This window comes from Diadema antillarum, unplaced genomic scaffold (genome assembly GCF_040938485.1).
Source record: "Diadema antillarum isolate AM-2024a unplaced genomic scaffold, OU_Dant_1.0 scf00000073, whole genome shotgun sequence".
NCBI lineage: Eukaryota > Metazoa > Echinodermata > Echinoidea > Diadematoida > Diadematidae > Diadema > Diadema antillarum.
This window is the reverse complement of record NW_027270962.1, coordinates 464,644-474,033: the sequence shown is the minus strand read 5'-3', so window position 1 is coordinate 474,033 and position 9,390 is coordinate 464,644.

The following is a 9,390-nucleotide window of genomic DNA, read 5'->3' as shown; positions in this document are numbered from 1 at the left end:
AGCACTAGCTTTACACATGAATAATTGAATATAGAAGGGCTTGGGGGCACTTCGAAGTTTACTGCTCTTATCAAATATGTATATGTTATTTGCAACTCAACTAAAGATGATTAAACACACTGACATTCTTACTTGAAATAATATTCATAATATGTTTGTTTTTCTTTAATAGCTTGGGATGTACACTTTATACACTGTATCGGTCTACATTTCGCCTACAATATGGAATTCTTTACTTCGAGACGTTTGTAAAAAAAAACAAATAAATTAAGAGTCCTTTGAAGGTGCTGTAAAACAGTGGCGTTTTTTGTTTTGTTTTGTTTTGTTTTGTTTTGTGTTTTTTTTTTTGGGGGGGGGGTCAAATTAGCCTTGGCGCCTCCCCCCCCCCCTTCTTTTTTTTTTTTTCGTATGGCTGCATTTTTTTAGTCATCACATGAAAATTCGTCTGCATCCACCCCGTAGTTTTGCTGATGACCTTTCTTTTTAATTATTTTAGCTCCACACAATTTTGGCCGAATTTCCCCACCCCTCTTGTGAATTTGCTAGTACATGTACTGAAACACATTCTCAGAATGTGTTTTATAGTACTACTGGTGGATCAAGGTTTCACGAGGGGGGGGGGGGGTTCGGCCAAAATTTCTCTTTTCTCATATGTAACAAGCCTACGGGGCAAAAGGCTGATATGAGCTTTCTACACACATTTTTAGATGCTAATTATTGGTGAACATGAACACGATCATTTATGTTGTGATTAATTTGTTTCCTTTTCATATATGTATGACTTCTATTAGAGACTTAATTGGCTTGACACTCCTTACATCGACCTATTTTAGACACCCGTTTCCTTCTCTCTCTCTCTCTCTCTCTCTTGCTTTTTCTCTACTGTCCTGTGAATAGTGTAACTACATGTACATGCAGTACCTCTTCTCTTTTGTATGATATACATCAAGTCTCCATCTGAGCATATGGGTGTTGCAGCACTCTCAAGCTTCATGCATATGCAGCAACATCTCTGTGTGTTCATTTACATAGTTATGCTTGATATACAGTACTCTCCGCATAATCGGGTAGGCTCGGGCAGAGCGTTTCTTACCCGATTAAGCGGAGTACCCGATTAACAGAAGAACCCTTTTCATTTACAATTGACACACAGAATGTGTATTTGCATGCATTGTATACTGCACCAAACACCTACACTATATGCTTAACACCCGTGCTTGCACGGCACATTATAAATACCTTACACTTGCTCAGTCACGAGCAATATAATTTACACTCTTTTTTATGGACAAATATGTCTTCAGAACACTTTGTCGTTTGACTATAGACGTTTTCCGAAATGAGCACGTCTCTTTGCGTGCACAAGTCACGTTGAACGTCGGGTTACTTTTCGAAAAGTGACTGGGGAACAGCAAAATTAAATGGAGCTGGCCAGATGGTGCATGGCCTGATTTTCGTTGCAAGCTTCTCGTATTGTGAATGTTGTTGCGGAGCAGAGCAGGAGCGCAAATGTGTTCAACTCCTGTCTGCCTATGCAGTTGTGAGTGCCAGCTACATTTGTAATGTTCGTTTTCGTGTGGCAAATCGGTATGTGTACAAGTGTTTGCATGCTTAATCACTCCCAAAATGATCGGTCTTCTTTACAAATTAAGCAGAAAATGTGATTAGCCGTGAAAAATTTGACATGCATGATTTCTTAAAGTGTTATATCTGCGATAAAATGTGGGTAGAAATTAGATTAGAAGAAAATTTTACCCGTTTATGCGGAGAGGCAACCCGATTATCAGGTAATTTTAATGTGCATTGGAACTGACTCTGACAATACTACCCGTTTAAGCCATACCCGTTTACGCGGAGAGTACTGTATTGATTTGAGAATGTTATTCTTTCTCTTGTATATGTTCCGTCCGCACTCTAGATGTAAATGTACATTGTAAGATTTGGTGTGCATGTTCGAACTGTGTTCCTCTTTTTGTGAACACAAGAACTGATATAATAGTTAACTTGAATTATACATATTCTTGAATCTTGATTCCATCTCCATTTGCCATTAGATATTTATTGATTTATGGAGCTCTTCCAAAATTCTTATCCTTCCCATTGTCATTACTCATTATTGAATGATTCAAATTTGATATTTTATTTAATACCTGTGTTTCTTTGATTACATAATGTACCTCTTCAGTATATTGCTGCAAAAGGCATAATAAAACATGACCATTATTATATATTTAAAATGAAGCTTGAAATTCTGATAGTGTTGATATTTATGTATTTTTAGGAGTTTATCAGTTTCGAAGAGTGCATGCAAGATGAGTTTTATGTTTTTATATGATCAAGTGTAGCTATCATAGAATCTGTTGAGCAAGAAAGAGAAAGATGGAAAATGAGAAATTATGAGTGAATTCGCATGTGAGCAAAATTACAATAATGACAACGATATAAATTGTGACAGAGTATAAGTCACAAATATGTGGAATAATAAGTAATAAAGAAATTGATAGATTATTTCAGAGAAGGAAATAACAGAGTGCATGAGTATGAAAGATGAGTAAATGCGAGTAATTATTACTGACTGGCACGTCTTTTTCCCAATATTTAGCGGTATCCTTCATCTTAGAACAAACATTCATAAATATTATGAAAGAAGTGAACTGAATTTGAATTTGAAATAATGTGAAAAAATAAAAAAGTAAGTTCAAAAAGTAAAACAAGAGAGTAAAAAGTAAAAAATGTAAAACACAGTATACCGAGTACATGTATTACCAAATGATAGATGTCCACATGCAAAAGTGTTAAATAATATATAAAAAAAAAGGGGAGGCAAAGAAATCTTTGGAACGATCAACGACAGCTCTAATAACAATATTAAATGAAGATGAAAACAATGCCAACACGCTTTTTAGAACAATTAAGAGAAACTGGCTTGTATTATCATCTTAATTATCACTAAATGTATTTTAATCATCACAACAATCATTACATGACGATTAATTGCAATTAATTAGGTAATTGTTGATAAGCAGGTATAGCCCTAATAGTATTTGTATGTAAACACATACGAAAATGAAATAGCGACGGTTCGTGAATACACGCGTATTGCACGTTACCTATTGTACATCGCGGGTCTCACGAACCGGCTTAATATATACAACTTACGTCGGTTCGTGAGACCCGCGCTTAAGTACATAACCTATAGTGCGCGCAAGAAACGATGGGTTTACGAACCGTCGCAGTGAGTTTGAAGACAGAAATATCGTAGATTTTTTGAATTCACACTAAAATTACACTATGGATAGGAAAAACAACTTCCACTCTCATCACCCTGTCAAAATTTTCACACACAAGACAAGAAAAGTCATTGAAAACGTTGTCTAAAACTTGTGAGATCTTTAAACGCGACTTTCTCAGAATTGCATTTTCGCTCAAAAACGAAATAGCGTCGGTTCGTGAAATCCCCGACGAAATAAACGTTTACAAAGTAAAACAATGAATTTAGAGCAGTAGTTTCAGAATTTTTAAGGCGGTATGTGAGCATGATGAACAAACAGTTTAAAATTTACTCACAATGTCACGCTTGTTTTCCCTGTAATTATACAAAAACAGCATGACACTGAAAACCAAGATATAGGAAAATGGAAGTTAGTGTAATGTGTAATTTCTGTGCATTTACATTTCTTTTCAATGAGGTTTTCGAGACAATTTGCGCTGTTGCAGGTTCTGAAAGTTTCGCTCACTGATGTTCGGTCCGAGAAAGGACATTTCTGATAATTACAAATGTATCACTGTATATAAAGTTAATGTTACTTGACAATATTACCAAATCACTGAATCGCTCATACCCAAAAATGAATAACGTTCAGCACTCAATTTACCCGTGAAAACAAAAGGAAACCATATTGGTCACGGATGTTCATTGGGAGAATAAGTCCATGGATTACATAGTACATGTAGGAGAAAGAGGAACAGTGCCACATATTAGTGACAGATGCTCCAAGTGTTTATCTTTTGAGGATGGTAGCTGCCATGTCAAACAGAACACATCCAGTTTTGATCTCCATTACGGACGTTCGCTGTAATTGTCATGATATTCAATGCCTTAATACATTCTTATTTTTCTCTTCACGATGATTTTTCTTTCATTCCCTAAGCAGCCTGAACATGCTGTGACCAAACAGAAGAACAACAACAAAAAAAAAAAAACACACACACACACACAAACAAATCCGAAAAGTGCTACGCAGTCACATTCACAATACATTGAAACAAAATGGATGAAATGACGGAAGAAGTCTGTAATGGGCATGTGTTGAAGAAGAAACGAAAAAGTTTCAAAAGGACGTGGAAGCAGTTGATTGAAAATAAGAAAAACTGAGAAGGGATCGAGCTCCAACACAAAGAGAAAAGAATTACCAGTGCTCTTCCGTTATACTGAATTCCTCTGGAGAATGTTTTTTTTTGGTTTATTCTTTTATTCATCGAAATGTTGTCACAAGTGAACAAAGATAATGCAGTATGCAATTATTGTCGATAAAAATACGCAATTCCTCCACTTATCACGACATGGTGGTTTTCTTTTTTATATTCATCAATTAAAAGCAATGTTAATTTGTAATTCTGTCCCAGATGTTTTTTTATTTTCATTCTACAGTTAAGAGACAGAGAGATCGTCAAGCTGTTTGGGCTCTTGTGCTTACTTTGAAAACACATGTTGAAAAAAGTAATGATTTAGATAATGTTTAAGGTTGCAAAATGATACGTCCGCTCTTTCAGAGATTCGTTATTCTGAATGTCCAAATGTTTGTTACTCCGAATGTCCAAAGGTTTGTTATTCCGAAAATGGAAAAAAAAATGTTCCTAGTTAATTCAGGAGGTTTCTTATTGAAAATGTTCTTATTTCAAAAGTTTGTTAATCCGAAAATTAAATATTAAAGTTCACTATTTTGGATCCGTTCTTCTAAAACGTTTATTATGTTTTTCCACATTTGGATAAACGAACCTGATTTTTTATATTCCAATTAACAAACCTTCCAATTAGCCTTCGGAGATTAATATCATTTACCGAATAAAAAAAACTTCATGATTATTCGAGCTCTATCAATTTTTCGGATTGACAAACTATATGAATAACGAGCCTCCGAAATGACGCGCTACAAAATGTATGTTGTAATATACCGTATTGTATAACATCGAAGTCAAAAACATCCATCCAAGGTATATAGACTTATTTTGTCTTGTTATGGCGAAATTTCGCAGTATCGAACCTAATATCATTTCTGACTAATATAATAACACTAATTCTCCTCGGTAACAGCGTTTTACACAAGGAGCAAACGCAAAGGGATTTTTTCCTAACGTATTCGTTTGCCCTCCCCAGCTAAGCTTCGTATTTCTATAACTGAGCACATTTCTTTTGTTTTCCTATGTCAATTCTTTGTCATATTTAGCTGTGACCTTGTTTGTTATATAAACAAATTTTGCATTGTAGACTTTAGATAACAAATTTGGGACCTACTTTACTTCGTGATAACGATTTTTTTTTGATAAATATATTCGTTCTCAAGGATGGACTACGTCAATGAGATTACACGTACGTTCGTACGTTCATTTACGAGAGATGGCAAATTGTTTTCTTTGAATCCTTAGCATGAGAAGATAAACACGCTTTTATAATTGAGAATTTGGTAATATCTATTCAGGATTTTGCAGAGGATTTCGTAAGAAGTAAGGATTAAAGTATGGGATAGTCATATAAGAGGTCAAAATATTGGGTTTCTGCAAAATGGGCGTAAAATGGAGAAAGTATTTAGTGGAAGAGCAATATTTCAACAGAAATGACGAATTTGGTTAAGTCATCAGTTGTCTACAATTACGTACAGGTTAAGAGGACAAGCTTAATATTTTACCAACACATACACGTGTCCCTTAAGATATTTCGTTACGATTTTGAACTGAATCAGATCGTTGCAAACTATGTTAAATGGTATTCAAATGTATGTGCAGTATTATTCCTCACTGACGTTCGCTGCTCTGGACATGGTAAACTTCCGCGGTGATTAAAAACTTGTTCCTCTGAGAAAATCATAGTATAATTGAGTTCATATTAAAGCTTGAATTATACTTTTTCAGGTAAGATAATTAATATGGAGAATTTGCTACTTTTTAAATTTTGCATTGTTTTGGCTCAATTGTACATCGTTCAAAATTCTGACCCATATATATATATAGAGAGAGAGAGAGAGAGAGAGAGAGAGAGATAGATAGATATTTCTACAGGCAAAGTATCTTCAAGAAGTGATCAACACCATCAGAGATAATATTCAATCTACACATAAACGATAAATAACTTGAAAGAGAGGGAGAGAGATGGAGATGGGGAGAGAAATATGGTGGTCTTCTCAATTCTGTTTGATGGATGGTAATCAGATCACACTTTTCCAATCGAAATGTAAAGTTAGATTGTAACCCCAAAAAGAAATTCGAATGAACGAGCGCAGCATTTACGTGATCACCTGACTATATCATTCTCAATTGAATGAACCAATAAAGACAATATGCTTGTTTCACGAATTTCATACTAAGAGTCTTAATTGAAATAAGGGTAAATGTAATTTGAATGCTCCAAAATGATTTTGACTGAAGGGATCATACAACCAAAATACCGACCATGTCATTTTACGCTAAGTTTTGCTAAATTGAATTCAGCGATAACTAACTGGACTGACAAAACCGTGAAATTGGCCGGGAAAACGTATATTAAGTTTCAGACTCGCTGGAGAGTTCCAGCTGTTTTTTTATCTACATTTTTTTTTTTTTTTTTGGCATTTCACATTTCACATTTAGATGATATACGTGTATATGTCAAAAGAAAAAAAGCATAAAAAGCCAAAAACGAATATGAAGAACGAAATAGATTGATATAACTATAAAGGGCGTCTACATGACATTATGTCTACATTCGAAATATAGTCTACTTATGATAAACGACGTGAAATATGAAACAAAAAAAGCAAAAGCAAAACTTGTAAACTCGAACACGTCTTGAAATAGAGTTTGGCCACAAAATTAACACTAATGACAATATATGGCAGCTAAAATAATAATGAAATTATGCAAAACGAAATAAAAGAAGAACGCAAGGACAATTACATAAGAAGGTATATCTTATGATTGTAACACATTATAATTTTTTATCATCAGTCAAGTCAAATATACAAGAAAATGTGATCTATTTCAGAATTTAACTGTTTAACATTTTGAAAAAGAATAATAATTGAATATAATACAACATTTATGTAAAAGAAATATTCTGCAGCAAAAAAAAAACACACACACACACACACACACAACATTGCAAACGTTAGTATTGTTACAAAAAGTAGATACGGGGATGGAAAATAGTGTTTCACCGAAAAATAACGCTTGTTAGACATGGATCACTAAAAAAAAATAACGTAATGTAACGGGAATATACCAATAAAACATATTAATCCTAAGTTACTCTATGTGTCATTAGAGCATTCGATAATTGAAACAAAATAAGATAACAAAAAAACCAGCTGAAATTAAGCATGTTCTATTAGCACATTCTGCCCATGATAAATGCTACCTTTCAAAGCAACAGTGTCATCCTTTCAAAAGTTATTAGACGTGAAAGTGAAAGGTGTGCGAAGGAAATTAAGACACGACAAGCGGCCTCTTTAAATCACACCTGATCATTCTACTCTTCCCCCCCCCCCCCAAAAAAAAAAAAAAAACACGGTTGTACAAAAACTGCTAAAAACACACTTTCCCATTCATGTTAAGATACCAAACTGAAGAGTAATGTAGAAAATATGTGACAGTGCACCACAAAACGAACAAAAAACAATGCAACACATTCACGGCTTAAAAAAAAAAACAACAGGAAGCGTGACCCTTTTTATGTTTCTGCCTTCGAAAGGGTCCCTATGACGAAATTTACAAGACATATCAACCGCTATGAAAACGTGATTTGTAAAGATGTGGAAAGTGCCACCCGCTCCCGTGACGTATACACACAGGCATAGCGTGTGGATGCCATTGAGCAGTACGTGCACCATACACATGCAACCAGCAGCTTGTAATTACCGTATCCGCCATCTTGAAAGACGTACTGGTATTACAAACAAACCCGAGCAAAACGCATTGGGCATTCGGCTCCATACACTGAGTTCCGAGGAAGGTGCCCGGGAAATTTGACTCTCCCAGTGAGCCAATCAGAAGCCGCTGCGGTTGCTAGAGGCGGAGCTTAATCTCGATTGGCACCGTTGTACGGATAGGTGATTCTCACCTCGCATCGCCGCTAGGCATTGTCTTTGAGCATGAGGGGAATATTCAAGCCCGTTTTTTCGCAATTTTGTCAGGCTAACAAATCAAAAAGTGTGTTATATTTCGCTTTATATGACCACTTACAGTACCGGAGAATACAAGTGTTTTATATCAATGTAAAGCTTAGGAAATGGGCAAAGTGTTTCAATGAAAAAATGAATTTTCAAAATTCCCGACTTTTGCCTGAAACCATTGTCGCCGGTCACAAATTAATACCGGTACTGTTATATGAAATGAAAAAACATATCAGTATCTTTTAAATTATTTTAAACTGATTGAGTTAGACTATGTGACGTAATGTTATAACGTGTGCATTTTTTGATGACTTAACTTAATGATGAGAGATGTCTGAAACGGCAATACCAGACTCGGTAAGTGGGAAAATATTGAATAATATTAATGATAACAAAAATGTTTATTCATATAATGAGAATAAGTGCAAAGAGACTACTAGTATGTGAGCAAAATGCTGAGATCAGAGATAGCTGCGCTTACACACACACTAATATATATATATATATATATATATATATATATATATTTTTTTTTTTTTTTTTTTGCTTAAGCGAATGAATGTGGACATTGTAAAAAAAAAGTCAACGTATTCTAAACAGTCAGGCTAACAAAAAAAAATAGTAAAGATATCATGAATAGTTATATGTGGCACAGAATGAGAAATTGACTAAATTACGTGTGTTAAGATAGAGGTTTACTAGTTTTTAAGGAATCAGTCCTTTGTTTGCTATTCATTCCAGATAAAATTTCTTTTTACCTTTATAGTTTCATTTGAGTTAGTATGGAATTGAAATTTGGTGGCGTAGAAACCCTGAAAATTTGGATATTTCAACCTTAATTTGGGCAATCATAAAAAAGATGCGATTGAAAAATCACACTGAATACTACTTTGCTTTCAAATCGTATGCTTAAGGTGTTCATATACTAGACGCATTTACTCACGGAATATCTTTTTCTGTATTTTAAAGTAATTGTCTGCACGGTAAATCTTTAAGATTTTTTATAGCTAACTCTTTGCATCATTTT